The 24769-nt window shown below is 53.3% G+C and overlaps 1 protein-coding gene across 1 annotated transcript in view; it reads left to right on the top strand.

Moving 5' to 3' along the window:
* LOC306773887 (kalirin-like) overlaps window positions 1–24769 on the top strand; it is a gene marked incomplete at both ends in the record, with an annotated part of 149347 nt that overhangs the window by 109917 nt on the left and 14661 nt on the right. The gene's annotated exons all lie outside the window — the stretch shown is intronic.

The raw sequence follows: 24769 nt of genomic DNA, 5'->3' as shown, positions 1-24769 counted from the left end.
TACTGGTGGCGTACTGGTAGTATACTGGTGGCATACTGGTGGCATACTGGTGGCGTACTGGTAGCGTACTGGTGATGTACTGGTGGCATACTGGTGTTATACTGGTGGCATACTGGTGGCATGTTGGTGGCAAACTGGTGGCATATTGGTGGCATACTGGTGGCATACTGGTGGCATATTGGTGGCATACTGGTGGCATACTGGTGGCATACTGGTGGCGTACTGGTGGCGTGCTGTGTGGGTGGTATACTGGTGGCATATTGGTGGATTACTGGTGGCATACTTGTGGCATACTAGTGGCATACTGGTGGCGTCCTGGTGGCGTACTGTGTGGGTGGCATACTGGTGGCATACTGGTGGCGTACTGGTGGCGTACTGGTGGCATGCTGGTGGCATACTGGTGGCGTACAGGTGGCGTACTGGTGGCGTGCTGGTGGCATACTGGTGGCGTGCTGGTGGCGTACTGGTGGCATGCTGCTGGCGTACAAGTGGCGTACAGGTGGCGTACTGGTGGCATACTGGTTACATACTGGTGGAATACTGGTTACATATTGGTGGCATACTGGTGGCATACTGGTGGCATACTGGTTACATACTGGTGGCATACTGGTGGCATATTGGTGGCATACTGGTGGCATGCTGGTGGCATACTGGTGGCGTACTGGTAGTATACTGGTGGCATACTGGTGGCGTACTGGTAGCATACTGGTAATATACTGGTGGCGTACTGGTGGCGTACTGGTGGCATGCAGGTGGCGTACTGGTGGCGTACTGGTAGCATACTGGTAGCATACTGGTGGCGTACAGGTGGTGTACTGGTGGCATAGTGGTGGCATACTGGTGGCATATTGGTGGCATACTGGTGGCATATTGGTGGCAAACTGGTGGCATATTGGTGGCATACTGGTGGCATACTGGTGGCATACTTGTGGCATGCTGGTGGCATACTTGTGGCATGCTGGTGGCATATTGGTGGCATACTGGTGGCGTACTGGTGGCATATTGGTCGCATACTGGTGGCATAATGGTGGCATACTGGTGGCATATTGGTTGCATACTGTTGGCATACTGGTGGCATACTGGTGGCATACTGGTGGCATGCTGGTGGCATACTGGTGGCATACTGGTGGCATGCTGGTGGCATACTGGTAGCATATTTGTGGTATACTGGTGGCATATTGGTGGTATACTGGTGGCATACTGGTGGCAGACTTGTGGCATATTGGTGGCGTACTGGTAGAATACTGGTAGCATACTGGTTGTATTCTGGTGGCATACTGGTGGTATACTGGTGGTATATTGGTGGCATACTGGTGGTGTACTGGTGGCATACTGGTGGCATGCTGGTGGCATACTGGTGGCAGACTTGTGGCATATTGGTGGCGTACTGGTAGAATACTGGTAGCATACTGGTTGTATACTGGTGGCATACTGGAGGTATACTGGTGGCATATTGGTGGCATACTGGTGGCGTACTGGTAGCGTACTGGTAGCATACTGGTGGCGTACTGGTAGCATACTGGTGGCATACTGGTGGCGTACTGGTAGTATACTGGTGGCATACTGGTGGCATACTGGTGGCGTACTGGTGACGTACTGGTGGCATACTGGTGTTATACTGGTGGCATACTGGTGGCATGTTGGTGGCAAACTGGTGGCATATTGGTGGCATACTGGTGGCATACTGGTGGCATATTGGTGGCATACTGGTGGCATACTGGTGGCATACTGGTGGCGTACTGGTGGCGTGCTGTGTGGGTGGCATACTGGTGGCATATTGGTGGATTACTGGTGGCATACTTGTGGCGTACTGGTGGCGTACTGTGTGGGTGGCATACTGGTGGCATGCTGGTGGCATACTGGTAGCATACTGGTGGCATGCTGGTGGCACATTAGTGGCATACTGGTGGCATGCTGGTGGCATATTGGTGGCATATTCGTGGCATACTGGTGGCATGCTGGTGGCATACTGTTGGCGTACTGGGGGCATACTGGTAGAATACTGGTGGCGTACTGGTAGCATACTGGTAGCATACTGGTGGCGTGCTGTGTGGGTGGCATACTGGTGGCATACTGGTGGCGTGCTGGTGGCATACTGGTGGCGTACTGGTAGCATACTGGTAGCATACTGGTGGCGTACTGGTAGCATACTGGTGGCATACTGGTGGCATGCTGGTGGCGTACTGGTAGCATACTGGTAGCATACTGGTGGCGTACTGGTAGCATACTGCTGGCATACTGGTGGCGTACTGGTGGCGTGCTGTGTGGGTGGCATACTGGTGGCTTACTGGTGGCGTACTGGTGTTATACTGGTGGCGTACTGGTGGCGTGCTGTGTGGGTGGCATACTGGTGGCGTACTGGTAGCATACTGGTAGCATACTGGTGGCATGCTGGTGGCGTACTGGTGGCGTACTGGTAGCATACTGGTAGCATACTGGTGGCATACTGGTAGCATACTGGTGGCATACTGGTGGCATGCTGGTGGCATATTGGTGGATTACTGGTGGCATACTGGTGGCGTACTGGTGGCGTACTGTGTGGGTGGCATACTGGTGGCGTACTGGTGGCGTACTGGTGGCATGCTGGTGGCATACTGGTGGCGTACAGGTGGCGTACTGGTGGCGTGCTGGTGGCATACTGGTGGCGTGCTGGTGGCGTACTGGTGGTATTCTGCTGGCGTACTGGTGGCGTACTGGTGGCATACTGGTGGCGTACAGGTGGCGTACTGGTGGCATACTGGTGGCGTGCTGGTGGCATACTGGTAGCGTGCTGGTGGCATACTGGTGGCGTAGAGGTGGCATACTTGTGGCATACTGGTGGCGTACAGGTGGCGTGCTGGTGGCATACTTGTGGCATATTGGTGGCGTACTGGTAGAATACTGGTAGCATACTGGTGGCATGCTGGTTGCATATTGGTGGATTACTGGTGGCATACTGGTGGCATGTTGGTGGCAAACTGGTGGCATATTGGTGGCATACTGGTGGCATACTGGTGGCATATTGGTGGCATACTGGTGGCATACTGGTGGCATACTGGTGGCGTACTGGTGGCGTGCTGTGTGGGTGGTATACTGGTGGCATATTGGTGGATTACTGGTGGCATACTTGTGGCATACTAGTGGCATACTGGTGGCGTCCTGGTGGCGTACTGTGTGGGTGGCATACTGGTGGCATACTGGTGGCGTACTGGTGGCGTACTGGTGGCATGCTGGTGGCATACTGGTGGCGTACAGGTGGCGTACTGGTGGCGTGCTGGTGGCATACTGGTGGCGTGCTGGTGGCGTACTGGTGGCATGCTGCTGGCGTACAAGTGGCGTACAGGTGGCGTACTGGTGGCATACTGGTTACATACTGGTGGAATACTGGTTACATATTGGTGGCATACTGGTGGCATACTGGTTACATACTGGTGGCATACTGGTGGCATATTGGTGGCATACTGGTGGCATGCTGGTGGCATACTGGTGGCGTACTGGTAGTATACTGGTGGCATACTGGTGGCGTACTGGTAGCATACTGGTAATATACTGGTGGCGTACTGGTGGCGTACTGGTGGCATGCAGGTGGCGTACTGGTGGCGTACTGGTAGCATACTGGTAGCATACTGGTGGCGTACAGGTGGTGTACTGGTGGCATAGTGGTGGCATACTGGTGGCATATTGGTGGCATACTGGTGGCATATTGGTGGCAAACTGGTGGCATACTGGTGGCATGCTGGTGGCATACTTGTGGCATGCTGGTGGCATATTGGTGGCATACTGGTGGCGTACTGGTGGCATATTGGTCGCATACTGGTGGCATAATGGTGGCATACTGGTGGCATATTGGTTGCATACTGTTGGCATACTGGTGGCATACTGGTGGCATACTGGTGGCATACTGGTGGCATGCTGGTGGCATACTGGTGGCATACTGGTGGCATGCTGGTGGCATACTGGTAGCATATTTGTGGTATACTGGTGGCATATTGGTGGTATACTGGTGGCAGACTTGTGGCATATTGGTGGCGTACTGGTAGAATACTGGTAGCATACTGGTTGTATTCTGGTGGCATACTGGTGGTATATTGGTGGCATACTGGTGGCATATTGGTGGCAAACTGGTGGCATATTGGTGGCATACTGGTGGCATACTGGTGGCATACTTGTGGCATGCTGGTGGCATACTTGTGGCATGCTGGTGGCATATTGGTGGCATACTGGTGGCGTACTGGTGGCATATTGGTCGCATACTGGTGGCATAATGGTGGCATACTGGTGGCATATTGGTGGCGTACTGGTAGAATACTGGTAGCATACTGGTTGTATTCTGGTGGCATACTGGTGGTATACTGGTGGTATATTGGTGGCATACTGGTGGTGTACTGGTGGCATACTGGTGGCATGCTGGTGGCATACTGGTGGCAGACTTGTGGCATATTGGTGGCGTACTGGTAGAATACTGGTAGCATACTGGTTGTATACTGGTGGCATACTGGAGGTATACTGGTGGCATATTGGTGGCATACTGGTGGCGTACTGGTAGCGTACTGGTAGCATACTGGTGGCGTACTGGTAGCATACTGGTGGCATACTGGTGGCGTACTGGTAGTATACTGGTGGCATACTGGTGGCATACTGGTGGCGTACTGGTAGCGTACTGGTGATGTACTGGTGGCATACTGGTGTTATACTGGTGGCATACTGGTGGCATGTTGGTGGCAAACTGGTGGCATATTGGTGGCATACTGGTGGCATACTGGTGGCATATTGGTGGCATACTGGTGGCATACTGGTGGCATACTGGTGGCGTACTGGTGGCGTGCTGTGTGGGTGGTATACTGGTGGCATATTGGTGGATTACTGGTGGCATACTTGTGGCATACTAGTGGCATACTGGTGGCGTCCTGGTGGCGTACTGTGTGGGTGGCATACTGGTGGCATACTGGTGGCGTACTGGTGGCGTACTGGTGGCATGCTGGTGGCATACTGGTGGCGTACAGGTGGCGTACTGGTGGCGTGCTGGTGGCATACTGGTGGCGTGCTGGTGGCGTACTGGTGGCATGCTGCTGGCGTACAAGTGGCGTACAGGTGGCGTACTGGTGGCATACTGGTTACATACTGGTGGAATACTGGTTACATATTGGTGGCATACTGGTGGCATACTGGTGGCATACTGGTTACATACTGGTGGCATACTGGTGGCATATTGGTGGCATACTGGTGGCATGCTGGTGGCATACTGGTTGCGTACTGGTAGTATACTGGTGGCATACTGGTGGCGTACTGGTAGCATACTGGTAATATACTGGTGGCGTACTGGTGGCGTACTGGTGGCATGCAGGTGGCGTACTGGTGGCGTACTGGTAGCATACTGGTAGCATACTGGTGGCGTACAGGTGGTGTACTGGTGGCATAGTGGTGGCATACTGGTGGCATATTGGTGGCATACTGGTGGCATATTGGTGGCAAACTGGTGGCATATTGGTGGCATACTGGTGGCATACTGGTGGCATACTTGTGGCATGCTGGTGGCATACTTGTGGCATGCTGGTGGCATATTGGTGGCATACTGGTGGCGTACTGGTGGCATATTGGTCGCATACTGGTGGCATAATGGTGGCATACTGGTGGCATATTGGTTGCATACTGTTGGCATACTGGTGGCATACTGGTGGCATACTGGTGGCATGCTGGTGGCATACTGGTGGCATACTGGTGGCATGCTGGTGGCATACTGGTAGCATATTTGTGGTATACTGGTGGCATATTGGTGGTATACTGGTGGCATACTGGTGGCAGACTTGTGGCATATTGGTGGCGTACTGGTAGAATACTGGTAGCATACTGGTTGTATTCTGGTGGCATACTGGTGGTATACTGGTGGTATATTGGTGGCATACTGGTGGTGTACTGGTGGCATACTGGTGGCATGCTGGTGGCATACTGGTGGCAGACTTGTGGCATATTGGTGGCGTACTGGTAGAATACTGGTAGCATACTGGTTGTATACTGGTGGCATACTGGAGGTATACTGGTGGCATATTGGTGGCATACTGGTGGCGTACTGGTAGCGTACTGGTAGCATACTGGTGGCGTACTGGTAGCATACTGGTGGCATACTGGTGGCGTACTGGTAGTATACTGGTGGCATACTGGTGGCATACTGGTGGCGTACTGGTAGCGTACTGGTGACGTACTGGTGGCATACTGGTGTTATACTGGTGGCATACTGGTGGCATGTTGGTGGCAAACTGGTGGCATATTGGTGGCATACTGGTGGCATACTGGTGGCATATTGGTGGCATACTGGTGGCATACTGGTGGCATACTGGTGGCGTACTGGTGGCGTGCTGTGTGGGTGGCATACTGGTGGCATATTGGTGGATTACTGGTGGCATACTTGTGGCGTACTGGTGGCGTACTGTGTGGGTGGCATACTGGTGGCATGCTGGTGGCATACTGGTAGCATACTGGTGGCATGCTGGTGGCACATTAGTGGCATACTGGTGGCATGCTGGTGGCATATTGGTGGCATATTCGTGGCATACTGGTGGTATGCTGGTGGCATACTGTTGGCGTACTGGGGGCATACTGGTAGAATACTGGTGGCGTACTGGTAGCATACTGGTAGCATACTGGTGGCGTGCTGTGTGGGTGGCATACTGGTGGCATACTGGTGGCGTGCTGGTGGCATACTGGTGGCGTACTGGTAGCATACTGGTAGCATACTGGTGGCGTACTGGTAGCATACTGGTGGCATACTGGTGGCATGCTGGTGGCGTACTGGTAGCATACTGGTAGCATACTGGTGGCGTACTGGTAGCATACTGCTGGCATACTGGTGGCGTACTGGTGGCGTGCTGTGTGGGTGGCATACTGGTGGCTTACTGGTGGCGTACTGGTGTTATACTGGTGGCGTACTGGTGGCGTGCTGTGTGGGTGGCATACTGGTGGCGTACTGGTAGCATACTGGTAGCATACTGGTGGCATGCTGGTGGCGTACTGGTGGCGTACTGGTAGCATACTGGTAGCATACTGGTGGCATACTGGTAGCATACTGGTGGCATACTGGTGGCATGCTGGTGGCATATTGGTGGATTACTGGTGGCATACTGGTGGCGTACTGGTGGCGTACTGTGTGGGTGGCATACTGGTGGCGTACTGGTGGCGTACTGGTGGCATGCTGGTGGCATACTGGTGGCGTACAGGTGGCGTACTGGTGGCGTGCTGGTGGCATACTGGTGGCGTGCTGGTGGCGTACTGGTGGTATTCTGCTGGCGTACTGGTGGCGTACTGGTGGCATACTGGTGGCGTACAGGTGGCGTACTGGTGGCATACTGGTGGCGTGCTGGTGGCATACTGGTAGCGTGCTGGTGGCATACTGGTGGCGTAGAGGTGGCATACTTGTGGCATACTGGTGGCGTACAGGTGGCGTGCTGGTGGCATACTTGTGGCATATTGGTGGCGTACTGGTAGAATACTGGTAGCATACTGGTGGCATGCTGGTGGCATATTGGTGGATTACTGGTGGCATACTGGTGGCATGTTGGTGGCAAACTGGTGGCATATTGGTGGCATACTGGTGGCATACTGGTGGCATATTGGTGGCATACTGGTGGCATACTGGTGGCATACTGGTGGCGTACTGGTGGCGTGCTGTGTGGGTGGTATACTGGTGGCATATTGGTGGATTACTGGTGGCATACTTGTGGCATACTAGTGGCATACTGGTGGCGTCCTGGTGGCGTACTGTGTGGGTGGCATACTGGTGGCATACTGGTGGCGTACTGGTGGCGTACTGGTGGCATGCTGGTGGCATACTGGTGGCGTACAGGTGGCGTACTGGTGGCGTGCTGGTGGCATACTGGTGGCGTGCTGGTGGCGTACTGGTGGCATGCTGCTGGCGTACAAGTGGCGTACAGGTGGCGTACTGGTGGCATACTGGTTACATACTGGTGGAATACTGGTTACATATTGGTGGCATACTGGTGGCATACTGGTGGCATACTGGTTACATACTGGTGGCATACTGGTGGCATATTGGTGGCATACTGGTGGCATGCTGGTGGCATACTGGTGGCGTACTGGTAGTATACTGGTGGCATACTGGTGGCGTACTGGTAGCATACTGGTAATATACTGGTGGCGTACTGGTGGCGTACTGGTGGCATGCAGGTGGCGTACTGGTGGCGTACTGGTAGCATACTGGTAGCATACTGGTGGCGTACAGGTGGTGTACTGGTGGCATAGTGGTGGCATACTGGTGGCATATTGGTGGCATACTGGTGGCATATTGGTGGCAAACTGGTGGCATATTGGTGGCATACTGGTGGCATACTGGTGGCATACTTGTGGCATGCTGGTGGCATACTTGTGGCATGCTGGTGGCATATTGGTGGCATACTGGTGGCGTACTGGTGGCATATTGGTCGCATACTGGTGGCATAATGGTGGCATACTGGTGGCATATTGGTTGCATACTGTTGGCATACTGGTGGCATACTGGTGGCATACTGGTGGCATACTGGTGGCATGCTGGTGGCATACTGGTGGCATACTGGTGGCATGCTGGTGGCATACTGGTAGCATATTTGTGGTATACTGGTGGCATATTGGTGGTATACTGGTGGCATACTGGTGGCAGACTTGTGGCATATTGGTGGCGTACTGGTAGAATACTGGTAGCATACTGGTTGTATTCTGGTGGCATACTGGTGGTATACTGGTGGTATATTGGTGGCATACTGGTGGTGTACTGGTGGCATACTGGTGGCATGCTGGTGGCATACTGGTGGCAGACTTGTGGCATATTGGTGGCGTACTGGTAGAATACTGGTAGCATACTGGTTGTATACTGGTGGCATACTGGAGGTATACTGGTGGCATATTGGTGGCATACTGGTGGCGTACTGGTAGCGTACTGGTAGCATACTGGTGGCGTACTGGTAGCATACTGGTGGCATACTGGTGGCGTACTGGTAGTATACTGGTGGCATACTGGTGGCATACTGGTGGCGTACTGGTAGCGTACTGGTGACGTACTGGTGGCATACTGGTGTTATACTGGTGGCATACTGGTGGCATGTTGGTGGCAAACTGGTGGCATATTGGTGGCATACTGGTGGCATACTGGTGGCATATTGGTGGCATACTGGTGGCATACTGGTGGCATACTGGTGGCGTACTGGTGGCGTGCTGTGTGGGTGGCATACTGGTGGCATATTGGTGGATTACTGGTGGCATACTTGTGGCGTACTGGTGGCGTACTGTGTGGGTGGCATACTGGTGGCATGCTGGTGGCATACTGGTAGCATACTGGTGGCATACTGGTGGCATGCTGGTGGCATATTGGTGGATTACTGGTGGCATACTGGTGGCGTACTGGTGGCGTACTGTGTGGGTGGCATACTGGTGGCATACTGGTGGCGTACAGGTGGCGTACTGGTGGCGTGCTGGTGGCATACTGGTGGCGTGCTGGTGGCGTACTGGTGGCATACTGGTTACATACTGGTGGAATACTGGTTACATATTGGTGGCATACTGGTGGCATACTGGTGGCATACTGGTTACATACTGGTGGCATACTGGTGGCATATTGGTGGCATACTGGTGGCATGCTGGTGGCATACTGGTGGCGTACTGGTAGTATACTGGTGGCATACTGGTGGCGTACTGGTAGCATACTGGTAATATACTGGTGGCGTACTGGTGGCGTACTGGTGGCATGCAGGTGGCGTACTGGTGGCGTACTGGTAGCATACTGGTAGCATACTGGTGGCGTACAGGTGGTGTACTGGTGGCATAGTGGTGGCATACTGGTGGCATATTGGTGGCATACTGGTGGCATATTGGTGGCATACTGGTGGCATACTGGTGGCATACTTGTGGCATGCTGGTGGCATACTTGTGGCATGCTGGTGGCATATTGGTGGCATACTGGTGGCGTACTGGTGGCATATTGGTCGCATACTGGTGGCATAATGGTGGCATACTGGTGGCATATTGGTTGCATACTGTTGGCATACTGGTGGCATACTGGTGGCATACTGGTGGCATGCTGGTGGCATACTGGTGGCATACTGGTGGCATGCTGGTGGCATACTGGTAGCATATTTGTGGTATACTGGTGGCATATTGGTGGTATACTGGTGGCATACTGGTGGCAGACTTGTGGCATATTGGTGGCGTACTGGTAGAATACTGGTAGCATACTGGTTGTATTCTGGTGGCATACTGGTGGTATACTGGTGGTATATTGGTGGCATACTGGTGGTGTACTGGTGGCATACTGGTGGCATGCTGGTGGCATACTGGTGGCAGACTTGTGGCATATTGGTGGCGTACTGGTAGAATACTGGTAGCATACTGGTTGTATACTGGTGGCATACTGGAGGTATACTGGTGGCATATTGGTGGCATACTGGTGGCGTACTGGTAGCGTACTGGTAGCATACTGGTGGCGTACTGGTAGCATACTGGTGGCATACTGGTGGCGTACTGGTAGTATACTGGTGGCATACTGGTGGCATACTGGTGGCGTACTGGTAGCGTACTGGTGACGTACTGGTGGCATACTGGTGTTATACTGGTGGCATACTGGTGGCATGTTGGTGGCAAACTGGTGGCATATTGGTGGCATACTGGTGGCATACTGGTGGCATATTGGTGGCATACTGGTGGCATACTGGTGGCGTACTGGTGGCGTGCTGTGTGGGTGGCATACTGGTGGCATATTGGTGGATTACTGGTGGCATACTTGTGGCGTACTGGTGGCGTACTGTGTGGGTGGCATACTGGTGGCATGCTGGTGGCATACTGGTAGCATACTGGTGGCATGCTGGTGGCACATTAGTGGCATACTGGTGGCATGCTGGTGGCATATTGGTGGCATATTCGTGGCATACTGGTGGCATGCTGGTGGCATACTGTTGGCGTACTGGGGGCATACTGGTAGAATACTGGTGGCGTACTGGTAGCATACTGGTAGCATACTGGTGGCGTGCTGTGTGGGTGGCATACTGGTGGCATACTGGTGGCGTGCTGGTGGCATACTGGTGGCGTACTGGTAGCATACTGGTAGCATACTGGTGGCGTACTGGTAGCATACTGGTGGCATACTGGTGGCATGCTGGTGGCGTACTGGTAGCATACTGGTAGCATACTGGTGGCGTACTGGTAGCATACTGCTGGCATACTGGTGGCGTACTGGTGGCGTGCTGTGTGGGTGGCATACTGGTGGCTTACTGGTGGCGTACTGGTGTTATACTGGTGGCGTACTGGTGGCGTGCTGTGTGGGTGGCATACTGGTGGCGTACTGGTAGCATACTGGTAGCATACTGGTGGCATGCTGGTGGCGTACTGGTGGCGTACTGGTAGCATACTGGTAGCATACTGGTGGCATACTGGTAGCATACTGGTGGCATACTGGTGGCATGCTGGTGGCATATTGGTGGATTACTGGTGGCATACTGGTGGCGTACTGGTGGCGTACTGTGTGGGTGGCATACTGGTGGCGTACTGGTGGCGTACTGGTGGCATGCTGGTGGCATACTGGTGGCGTACAGGTGGCGTACTGGTGGCGTGCTGGTGGCATACTGGTGGCGTGCTGGTGGCGTACTGGTGGTATTCTGCTGGCGTACTGGTGGCGTACTGGTGGCATACTGGTGGCGTACAGGTGGCGTACTGGTGGCATACTGGTGGCGTGCTGGTGGCATACTGGTAGCGTGCTGGTGGCATACTGGTGGCGTAGAGGTGGCATACTTGTGGCATACTGGTGGCGTACAGGTGGCGTGCTGGTGGCATACTTGTGGCATATTGGTGGCGTACTGGTAGAATACTGGTAGCATACTGGTGGCATGCTGGTGGCATATTGGTGGATTACTGGTGGCATACTGGTGGCATGTTGGTGGCAAACTGGTGGCATATTGGTGGCATACTGGTGGCATACTGGTGGCATATTGGTGGCATACTGGTGGCATACTGGTGGCATACTGGTGGCGTACTGGTGGCGTGCTGTGTGGGTGGTATACTGGTGGCATATTGGTGGATTACTGGTGGCATACTTGTGGCATACTAGTGGCATACTGGTGGCGTCCTGGTGGCGTACTGTGTGGGTGGCATACTGGTGGCATACTGGTGGCGTACTGGTGGCGTACTGGTGGCATGCTGGTGGCATACTGGTGGCGTACAGGTGGCGTACTGGTGGCGTGCTGGTGGCATACTGGTGGCGTGCTGGTGGCGTACTGGTGGCATGCTGCTGGCGTACAAGTGGCGTACAGGTGGCGTACTGGTGGCATACTGGTTACATACTGGTGGAATACTGGTTACATATTGGTGGCATACTGGTGGCATACTGGTGGCATACTGGTTACATACTGGTGGCATACTGGTGGCATATTGGTGGCATACTGGTGGCATGCTGGTGGCATACTGGTGGCGTACTGGTAGTATACTGGTGGCATACTGGTGGCGTACTGGTAGCATACTGGTAATATACTGGTGGCGTACTGGTGGCGTACTGGTGGCATGCAGGTGGCGTACTGGTGGCGTACTGGTAGCATACTGGTAGCATACTGGTGGCGTACAGGTGGTGTACTGGTGGCATAGTGGTGGCATACTGGTGGCATATTGGTGGCATACTGGTGGCATATTGGTGGCAAACTGGTGGCATATTGGTGGCATACTGGTGGCATACTGGTGGCATACTTGTGGCATGCTGGTGGCATACTTGTGGCATGCTGGTGGCATATTGGTGGCATACTGGTGGCGTACTGGTGGCATATTGGTCGCATACTGGTGGCATAATGGTGGCATACTGGTGGCATATTGGTTGCATACTGTTGGCATACTGGTGGCATACTGGTGGCATACTGGTGGCATGCTGGTGGCATACTGGTGGCATACTGGTGGCATGCTGGTGGCATACTGGTAGCATATTTGTGGTATACTGGTGGCATATTGGTGGTATACTGGTGGCATACTGGTGGCAGACTTGTGGCATATTGGTGGCGTACTGGTAGAATACTGGTAGCATACTGGTTGTATTCTGGTGGCATACTGGTGGTATACTGGTGGTATATTGGTGGCATACTGGTGGTGTACTGGTGGCATACTGGTGGCCCCCTGGTGGCATACTGGTGGCAGACTTGTGGCATATTGGTGGCGTACTGGTAGAATACTGGTAGCATACTGGTTGTATACTGGTGGCATACTGGAGGTATACTGGTGGCATATTGGTGGCATACTGGTGGCGTACTGGTAGCGTACTGGTAGCATACTGGTGGCGTACTGGTAGCATACTGGTGGCATACTGGTGGCGTACTGGTAGTATACTGGTGGCATACTGGTGGCATACTGGTGGCGTACTGGTAGCGTACTGGTGACGTACTGGTGGCATACTGGTGTTATACTGGTGGCATACTGGTGGCATGTTGGTGGCAAACTGGTGGCATATTGGTGGCATACTGGTGGCATACTGGTGGCATATTGGTGGCATACTGGTGGCATACTGGTGGCATACTGGTGGCGTACTGGTGGCGTGCTGTGTGGGTGGCATACTGGTGGCATATTGGTGGATTACTGGTGGCATACTTGTGGCGTACTGGTGGCGTACTGTGTGGGTGGCATACTGGTGGCATGCTGGTGGCATACTGGTAGCATACTGGTGGCATACTGGTGGCATGCTGGTGGCATATTGGTGGATTACTGGTGGCATACTGGTGGCGTACTGGTGGCGTACTGTGTGGGTGGCATACTGGTGGCATACTGGTGGCGTACAGGTGGCGTACTGGTGGCGTGCTGGTGGCATACTGGTGGCGTGCTGGTGGCGTACTGGTGGTATTCTGCTGGCGTACTGGTGGCGTACTGGTGGCATACTGGTGGCGTACAGGTGGCGTACTGGTGGCATACTGGTGGCGTGCTGGTGGCATACTGGTAGCGTGCTGGTGGCATACTGGTGGCGTAGAGGTGGCATACTTGTGGCATACTTGTGGCATACTGGTGGCGTACAGGTGGCGTGCTGGTGGCATACTTGTGGCATATTGGTGGCGTACTGGTAGAATACTGGTAGCATACTGGTGGCATGCTGGTGGCATATTGGTGGATTACTGGTGGCATACTGGTGGCGTACTGGTGGCGTACTGTGTGGGTGGCATACTGGTGGCATACTGGTGGCGTACTGGTGGCGTACTGGTGGCATGCTGGTGGCATACTGGTGGCGTACAGGTGGCGTACTGGTGGCGTGCTGGTGGCATACTGGTGGCGTGCTGGTGGCGTACTGGTGGTATTCTGCTGGCGTATTGGTGGCGTACTGGTGGCATACTGGTGGCGTACAGGTGGCGTACTGGTGGCATACTGGTGGCGTGCTGGTGGCATACTGGTAGCGTGCTGGTGGCATACTGGTGGCGTAGAGGTGGCATACTTGTGGCATACTGGTGACGTACAGGTGGATTGCTGGTGGCATACTTGTGGCATATTGGTGGCGTACTGGTAGAATACTGGTAGCATACTGGTTGTATACTGGTGGCATACTGGTGGTATACTGGTGGTATATTGGTGGCATACTGGTGGTGTACTGGTGGCATACTGGTGGCATGCTGGTGGCATACTGGTGGCATGCTGGTGGCATACTGGTGGCATACTGGTAGTGTACTGGTGTCATACTGGTGGCATACTGGTGGCGTACAGGTGGCGTGCTGGTGGCATATTGGTGGCGTACTGGTGTAATACTGGTAGCATACTGGTTGTATACTGGTGGCATACTGGAGGTATACTGGTGGCATATTGGTGGCATACTGGTGGCGTACTGGTAGCGTACTGGTGGCATACTGGTGGCATACTGGTGGCATGCTGGTGGCATACTGGTGGCATACTGGTGGTGTACTGGTGGCATACTGGTGGCATGCTGGTGGCATACTGGTGGCAGACTTGTGGCATATTGGTGGCGTACTGGTAGAAGACTGGTAGCATACTGGTTGCATACTATTGGCATACTGGAGGTATACTGGTGGCATATTGGTGGCATACTGGTGGCGTACTGGTAGCGTACTGGTAGCATACTGGTGGCGTACTGGTAGCATACTGGTGGCATACTGGTGGCGTACTGGTAGTATACTGGTGGCATACTGGTGGCATACTGGTGGCGTACTGGTAGCGTGCTGGTGACGTACTGGTGGCATACTGGTGGCATACTGGTGGCATGTTGGTGGCAAACTGGTGGCATATTGGTGGCATACTGGTGGCATACTGGTGGCATACTGGTGGCGTACTGGTGGCGTGCTGTGTGGGTGGCATACTGGTGGCATATTGGTGGATTACTGGTGGCATACTTGTGGCGTACTGGTGGCGTACTGTGTGGGTGGCATACTGGTGGCATGCTGGTGGCATACTGCTAGCATACTGGTGGCATGCTGGTGGCACATTAGTGGCATACTGGTGGCATGCTGGTGGCATATTGGTGGCATATTCGTGGCATACTGGTGGCATGCTGGTGGCATGCTGGTGGCATACTGTTGGCGTACTGGGGGCATACTGGTAGCATACTGGTGGCGTACTGGTAGCATACTGGTAGCATACTGGTGGCGTGCTGTGTGGGTGGCATACTGGTGGCATACTGGTGGCGTGCTGGTGGCATACTGGTGGCGTACTGGTAGCATACTGGTAGCATACTGGTGGCGTACTGCTAGCATACTGGTGGCATACTATTGGCATGCTGGTGGCGTACTGGTAGCATACTGGTAGCATACTGGTGGCGTACTGGTAGCATACTGCTGGCATACTGGTGGCGTACTGGTGGCGTGCTGTGTGGGTGGCATACTGGTGGCTTACTGGTGGCGTACTGGTAGCATACTGGTAGCATACTGGTGGCATGCTGGTGGCGTACTGGTGGCGTCCTGGTAGCATACTGGTAGCATATTGGTGGCATGCTGGTGGCGTACTGGTGGCGTACTGGTAGCATACTGGTAGCATACTGGTGGCGTACTGGTAGCATACTGGTGGCATGCTGGTGGCATATTGGTGGATTACTGGTGGCATACTGGTGGCGTACTGGTGGCGTACTGTGTGGGTGGCATACTGGTGGCGTACTGGTGGCGTACTGGTGGCATGCTGGTGGCATACTGGTGGCGTACAGGTGGCGTACTGGTGGCGTGCTGGTGGCATACTGGTGGCGTGCTGGTGGCGTACTGGTGGTATTCTGCTGGCGTACTGGTGGCGTACTGATGGCATACTGGTGGCGTACAGGTGGCGTACTGGTGGCATACTGGTGGCGTGCTGGTGGCATACTGGTAGCGTGCTGGTGGCATACTGGTGGCGTAGAGGTGGCATACTTGTGGCATACTGGTGGCGTACAGGTGGCGTGCTGGTGGCATACTTGTGGCATATTGGTGGCGTACTGGTAGAACACTGGTAGCATACTGGTGGCATGCTGGTGGCATATTGGTGGATTACTGGTGGCATACTGGTGGCGTACTGGTGGCGTACTGTGTGGGTGGCATACTGGTGGCATACTGGTGGCGTACTGGTGGCGTACTGGTGGCATGCTGGTGGCATACTGGTGGCGTACAGGTGGCGTACTGGTGGCGTGCTGGTGGCATACTGGTGGCGTGCTGGTGGCGTACTGGTGGTATTCTGCTGGCGTACTGGTGGCGTACTGGTGGCATACTGGTGGCGTACAGGTGGCGTACTGGTGGCATACTGGTGGCGTGCTGGTGGCATACTGGTAGCGTGCTGGTGGCATACTGGTGGCGTAGAGGTGGCATACTTGTGGCATACTGGTGGCGTACAGGTGGCGTGCTGGTGGCATACTTGTGGCATATTGGTGGCGTACTGGTAGAATACTGGTAGCATACTGGTTGTATACTGGTGGCATACTGGTGGTATACTGGTGGTATATTGGTGGCATACTGGTGGTGTACTGGTGGCATACTGGTGGCATGCTGGTGGCATGCTGGTGGCATACTGGTGGCATACTGGTGGTGTACTGGTGTCATACTGGTGGCATACTGGTGGCGTACAGGTGGCGTGCTGGTGGCATATTGGTGGCGTACTGGTGTAATACTGGTAGCATACTGGTTGTATACTGGTGGCATATTGGTGGCATACTGGTGGCGTACTGGTAGCGTACTGGTGGCATACTGGTGGCATACTGGTGGCATGCTGGTGGCATACTGGTGGCATACTGGTGGCATGCTGGTGGCATACTGGTAGCATATTTGTGGTATACTGGTGGCATATTGGTGGTATACTGGTGGCATACTGGTGGCATACTGGTGGCATACTAGTGGCATACTGGTGGCGTACTGGTGGCATACTGGTGGCATACTAGTGGCATACTGGTGGCGTACTGGTGGCATACTAGTGGCATACTGGTGGCGTACTGGTGGTGTACAGGTGGCATGCTGGTGGCATACTGGTGGCATACTGGTAGCATGCTGGTGGCATACTGGTTACATACTTGTGGCGTACTGGTGGCGTACAGGTGGCATACTGGTGGCATACTGGTGGCATACTGGTGGCGTACTGGTGGCGTACTGGTGGCATACTAGTGGCATACTGGTGGCGTACTGGTGGTGTGCAGGTGGCATGCTGGTGGTGTACTGTTGGCATTCTGGTGGCGTACTGGTGGCATACTGGTTACATACTTGTGGCGTACTGGTGGCGTACAGGTGGCATACTGGTGGCGTACAGGTGGCGTACTGGTGGCATGCTGGTGGCATAAAGGTGGCGTACTGGTGGCATGCTGGTGGCATACAGGTGGCGTGTTGGTGGCGTGCTGGTGGCATGCTGGTGGCATACTGGTTACATACTTGTGGCGTACAGGTGGCGTACTGGTGGTATACTGGTGGCATATTGGTGGCATACTGGTGGCATACTGGTGGTGTACTGGTGGCATACTGGTGGCATGCTGGTGGCGTACAGGTGGTGTACTGGTGGCATGCTGGTGGCATGCTGGTGGCATACTGGTGGTGTACTGGTGGCATACTGGTGGTGTACTGGTGGCGTACAGGTGGCGTACTGGTGGCGTACTGGTGGCATACTGGTGGTGTACTGGTGGCGTACAAGTGGCGTACTGGTGGCGTGCTGGTGGCGTACTGGTGGCATACTGGTAGCGTACTAGTGGCATACTGGTGGCGTATTGGTGGCGTACTGGTGTAATACTGGTAGCATACTGGTTGTATACTGGTGGCATACTGGAGGTATACTGGTGGCATATTGGTGGCATACTGGTGGCGTACTGGTAGCGTACTGGTGGCATACTGGTGGCATGCTGGTGGCATACTGGTGGCATACTGGTGGCATGCTGGTGGCATACTGGTAGCATATTTGTGGTATACTGGTGGCATATTGGTGGTATACTGGTGGCGTGCTGGTGGCGTACTGTGTGGGTGGCATACTGGTGGCATACTGGTGGCGTACTGGTGGCGTACTGGTGGCATGCTGGTGGCATACTGGTGGCGTACAGGTGGCGTACTGGTGGCGTGCTGGTGGCATACTGGTGGCGTGCTGGTGGCGTACTGGTGGCATGCTGCTGGCGTACAAGTGGCGTACAGGTGGCGTACTGGTGGCATACTGGTTACATACTGGTGGAATACTGGTTACATATTGGTGGCATACTGGTGGCATACTGGTGGCATACTGGTTACATACTGGTGGCATACTGGTGGCATATTGGTGGCATACTGGTGGCATGCTGGTGGCATACTGGTGGCGTACTGGTAGTATACTGGTGGCATACTGGTGGCGTACTGGTAGCATACTGGTAATATACTGGTGGCGTACTGGTGGCGTACTAGTGGCATGCAGGTGGCGTACTGGTGGCGTACTGGTAGCATACTGGTAGCATACTGGTGGCGTACAGGTGGTGTACTGGTGGCATAGTGGTGGCATACTGGTGGCATATTGGTGGCATACTGGTGGCATATTGGTGGCAAACTGGTGGCATATTGGTGGCATACTGGTGGCATACTGGTGGCATACTTGTGGCATGCTGGTGGCATACTTGTGGCATGCTGGTGGCATATTGCTGGCATACTGGTGGCATACTGGTGGCATATTGGTCGCATACTGGTGGCATAATGGTGGCATACTGGTGGCATATTGGTTGCATACTGTTGGCATACTGGTGGCATACTGGTGGCATACTGGTGGCATGCTGGTGGCATACTGGTGGCATACTGGTGGCATGCTGGTGGCATACTGGTAGCATATTTGTGGTATACTGGTGGCATATTGGTGGTATACTGGTGGCAGACTTGTGGCATATTGGTGGCGTACTGGTAGAATACTGGTAGCATACTGGTTGTATTCTGGTGGCATACTGGTGGTATACTGGTGGTATATTGGTGGCATACTGGTGGTGTACTGGTGGCATACTGGTGGCATGCTGGTGGCATACTGGTGGCAGACTTGTGGCATATTGGTGGCGTACTGGTAGAATACTGGTAGCATACTGGTTGTATTCTGGTGGCATACTGGTGTCATACTGGTGGCATACTGGTGGCGTACAGGTGGCGTGCTGGTGGCATATTTGTGGCGTACTGGTGTAATACTGGTAGCATACTGGTTGTATACTGGTGGCATACTGGAGGTATACTGGTGGCATACTGGTGGCATACTGGTGGCGTACTGGTAGCGTACTGGTGACGTACTGGTGGCATACTGGTGTTATACTGGTGGCATACTGGTGGCATGTTGGTGGCGTACTGGGGGCATATGGGTGGCATACTGGTTACATACTGGTGGCATACTGGTGGCATGTTGGTGGCATATTCGTGGCATACTGGTGGCATGCTGGTGGCATACTGGTGGCGTACTGGGGGCATATTGGTGGCGTACTGGGGGCATGCTGGTGGCATACTGGTGGCATACTGTTGGCATACTGGTGGCATACTGGTGACATACTGGTGGCATACTGGTGGCATACTGGTGGCATATTGGTGGCATACTGGTGGCATATTGGTGGCAAACTGGTGGCATACTGGTGGCATACTGGTTACATACTGGTGGCATACTGGTGGCATACTGGTGGCATACTGGTTACATACTGGTGGCATATTGGTGGCATACTGGTGGCATATTGGTGGCATACTGGTTACATACTGGTGGCATGCTGGTGGCATACTGGTGGCGTACTGGGGGCATATTGGTGGCATACTGGTGGCATACTGGTGGCATGCTGGTGGCATATTAGTGGCATACTGGTGGCATATTGGGGGCATACTGGTTACATACTGGTGGCATACTGGTTACATACTGGTGGCATACTGGTGGCATACTGGTTACATACTGGTGGCATATTGGTGGCATACTGGTGGCATGCTGGTGGCATACTGGTGGCGTACTGGGGGCATATTGGTGGCATACTGGTGGCATACTGGTGACATACTGGTGGCATACTGTTGGCATACTGGTCTTATATTGGTGGCATACTGGTGGCATATTGGTGGCAAACTGGTGGCATACTGGTGGCATATTGGTGGCATACTGGTGGCATGCTGGTGGCATACTGGTGGCGTACTGGGGGCATATTGGTGGCGTACTGGGGGCATGCTGGTTGCATACTGGTGGCATACTGTTGGCATACTGGTGGCATACTGGTGACATACTGGTGGCATACTGGTGGCATATTGGTGGCATACTGGTGGCATATTGGTGGCAAACTGGTGGCATACTGGTTACATACTGGTGGCATACTGGTTACATACTGGTGGCATACTGGTGGCATATTGCTGGCATACTGGTTACATACTGGTGACATACTGGTGGCATACTGTTGGCATACTGGTGGCATATTGGTGGCATACTGGTGGCATATTGGTGGCAAACTGGTGGCATATTGGTGGCATACTGGTGGCATACTTGTGGCATGCTGGTTACATACTGGTGGCATACTGGTGGCATATTGGTGGCATACTGGTGGCATACTGGTGGCGTACTGGTAGTATACTGGTGGCATACTGGTGGCATACTGGTGGCGTACTGGTAGCGTACTGGTGACGTACTGGTGGCATACTGGTGTTATACTGGTGGCATACTGGTGGCATGTTGGTGGCGTACTGGGGGCATATGGGTGGCATACTGGTTACATACTGGTGGCATACTGGTGGCATGTTGGTGGCATATTCGTGGCATACTGGTGGCATGCTGGTGGCATACTGGTGGCGTACTGGGGGCATATTGGTGGCGTACTGGGGGCATGCTGGTGGCATACTGGTGGCATACTGTTGGCATACTGGTGGCATACTGGTGACATACTGGTGGCATACTGGTGGCATACTGGTGGCATATTGGTGGCATACTGGTGGCATATTGGTGGCAAACTGGTGGCATACTGGTGGCATACTGGTTACATACTGGTGGCATACTGGTGGCATACTGGTGGCATACTGGTTACATACTGGTGGCATATTGGTGGCATACTGGTGGCATATTGGTGGCATACTGGTTACATACTGGTGGCATGCTGGTGGCATACTGGTGGCGTACTGGGGGCATATTGGTGGCATACTGGTGGCATACTGGTGGCATGCTGGTGGCATATTAGTGGCATACTGGTGGCATATTGGTGGCATACTGGTTACATACTGGTGGCATACTGGTTACATACTGGTGGCATACTGGTGGCATACTGGTTACATACTGGTGGCATATTGGTGGCATACTGGTTACATACTGGTGGCATACTGGTTACATACTGGTGGCATACTGGTGGCATACTGGTTACATACTGGTGGCATATTGGTGGCATACTGGTGGCATATTGGTGGCATACTGGTGGCATGCTGGTGGCATACTGGTGGCGTACTGGGGGCATATTGGTGGCATACTGGTGGCATACTGGTGACATACTGGTGGCATACTGTTGGCATACTGGTCTTATATTGGTGGCATACTGGTGGCATATTGGTGGCAAACTGGTGGCATACTGGTGGCATATTGGTGGCATACTGGTGGCATGCTGGTGGCATACTGGTGGCGTACTGGGGGCATATTGGTGGCGTACTGGGGGCATGCTGGTGGCATACTGGTGGCATACTGTTGGCATACTGGTGGCATACTGGTGACATACTGGTGGCATACTGGTGGCATATTGGTGGCATACTGGTGGCATATTGGTGGCAAACTGGTGGCATACTGGTTACATACTGGTGGCATACTGGTTACATACTGGTGGCATACTGGTGGCATATTGCTGGCATACTGGTTACATACTGGTGACATACTGGTGGCATACTGTTGGCATACTGGTGGCATATTGGTGGCATACTGGTGGCATATTGGTGGCAAACTGGTGGCATATTGGTGGCATACTGGTGGCATACTTGTGGCATGCTGGTTACATACTGGTGGCATATTGGTGGCATACTGGTGGCATGCTGGTGGCATACTTGTGGCATGCTGGTGGCATACTGTTGGCATACTGGTGGCATATTGGTGGCAAACTGGTGGCATATTGGTGGCATACTGGTGGCATGCTGGTGGCATACTGGTGGCGTACTGGGGGCATATTGGAGGCGTACTGGGGGCATGCTGGTGGCATACTGGTGGCATATTGGTGGCATACTGGTGGCATATTGGTGGCACACTGGTGGCATATTGGTGGCATACTGTTGGCATAGTGGTGGCATACTGGTTACATACTGGTGGCATACTGGTTACATACTGGTGGCATACTGGTTGCAAGAGGAGCTTGTCTGTGACAGCAAGATGACAACATCGCGGTGGACAGTTTAAATGACTGCAAGCTGCTGCAGCCCGGACGTGACGACAGCGTCCCGTTTACGGTGACGTTTCTAAACATCCTGGACGTCCCGCGTCCGGTCTCTCCATCTCGCCTCCATAAATATTGATACCATGTCTGTAAAGTTGTAAACGAACCCTCGGGTCTCGTCCTGCAGCGCAACATGAAATATGAAATGTCTCGCCGCTTCGCATCAGCATCAGCATCAGGACGAGTTACACGCCGTGTTCGCTACTCCAGTTTACCAGTTTAAAGGCTGCCACACCACCAGTGAACCAAAGACACAGAGTAAACAGTGTACAGATTACAACCCTGAAAGTAAACAAACGTTGTTTTGTTTGTGCTGAATGAAAATAAAAAAGCAGCCTGGCGTTTCTGCCCTGAAGTGTTGTCTCCATGGCAACGTCTCAGCTGATGAAATGTTTGTCCCGCCTTCCTGTCCCGTTGGTGAGCCGCTGGTTCAGCTGGTTCCAGGTTAAACACTGACCTGAAGGAGTTCCACAGACAGGAAGCTGCAGTTTAACATCCTGTGTGTGTGTGTGTGTGTGTGTGTGTGTGTGTGTGTGTGTGTGTGTGTGTGTGTGTGTGTGTGTGAGGCCACCTGCTGCGTGGTCTTCCAGAACAATGGCAGTTTAAAAATACCACTGTTTTAATGTATTTGACGTTTAGTTGAACTATATTTACATGTTTTGTTTTTCACATGTGAGCTTTTAAACCAAAGAGAACAATATTAAATAAAATCTTTTTTATGTTGATAATCAGACGTTTTTATCTCGACACGCTTCCTCACCTGATCAGCTGCCAACATGTTTATTTCATCATTTCATTCCAGCTTATTTCAGCTAAAAAGAATTATTTGCGATTGTTTATTTTATTAATCTGTATTTTTATTATGACAGGAGAGTAATTTTATTTTTGTAGGTTAATAATAAGTTTAGTAGAACATTTAATGGAATTTTAATTTATTTTATCTATTTCTAAACTTCTTATTTCTGGAGTTTTTTATTTTCTACATTTTACAAGTTTTTATTATTATTTAAGAAAAGATTTATAATGAAATCAACTGGATAAATCACTCAGACCCCGCCCCCTCCGTGTCGGCCCCGCCCACCGTCAGTAAGGAGAGTCCTCTCTGTCTGCCACACCATCTGTCTTCATTACTGCCTTCCCTGTGAGATGTGGCAGCATGCGGCGGTGCACAGGTGCATGCTGGGATTGTTCGGCCGTTTGGGGATTGATTGCGAGAGAGGGAGAGGACGAGCGAGGTGGGTTCACTGCGAGAGAGAGAGAGATGTGTGTGTGCTGGTTAATGAGTGATAGAGGTAAGTGTGTGTTGGTCTACTACAGCAGGTCTGGGTGGTGTGTGTGTGTGTGTGTGTGTGTGTGATGAGCAAGACAAGCAAGTTTCTTATCACATGTGAAACATTTCTCACATGTACTTGAAGTGGCGTAACAGGAAACGCTCTGTGTGTGTGTGTGTGTGTGCATGTGTGTGTGCGCATGTGTGTGCGTGTGTGTGTGTGCGTCTGTGTCTGAGGTTTCCAGCTGTCAGACACACAAACCTGATCTTCAACATCCTTAAACATGTTATATCCGACACGCCGTCGTCTCACACACAGACACACACGTCTTTTGGCGCCTCATTACATCCCGGTGAACGTGAAGTCACGTGACGTGAGCAGCAGCGGGACACATGTCTACTTGTCCCGCCTGCGACGCTGCAGGAAACGCTCCATTCAGGTCACATCCATGCTGGAGCCTCTGTGCATGTCAACTGCAGACGTGCACGTGAAGTCCAGGTGAGCTGCAGACGTGCACATGCAGCAGTGAGGTGATGTGCATGTGTGAGGAAAGCTGCTCTGTGTTCCGTGTGATTGGTTGAACCCGGTTCCTGCTGACCCACCGCCCAACATCAGGTGTTTGGAGACATCTGTAAAAGTTCTGGAGGTGATCCGGGTCACCGCGTGGGTTCTCATGGATCTGGGTCATGTGACCAGCGGCTCCCTCCTGGTAACGCCCCAGCATCAGGCGTAGTTTACATCCACGGGC

Source organism: Telmatherina bonti, assembly GCF_933228915.1.
Source record: "Telmatherina bonti genome assembly, chromosome: 24".
Taxonomy (NCBI): Eukaryota; Metazoa; Chordata; class Actinopteri; order Atheriniformes; family Telmatherinidae; genus Telmatherina; species Telmatherina bonti.
Note: the sequence above shows the minus strand (reverse complement) of the source record. Positions and strands in the feature narration are given on the sequence as shown.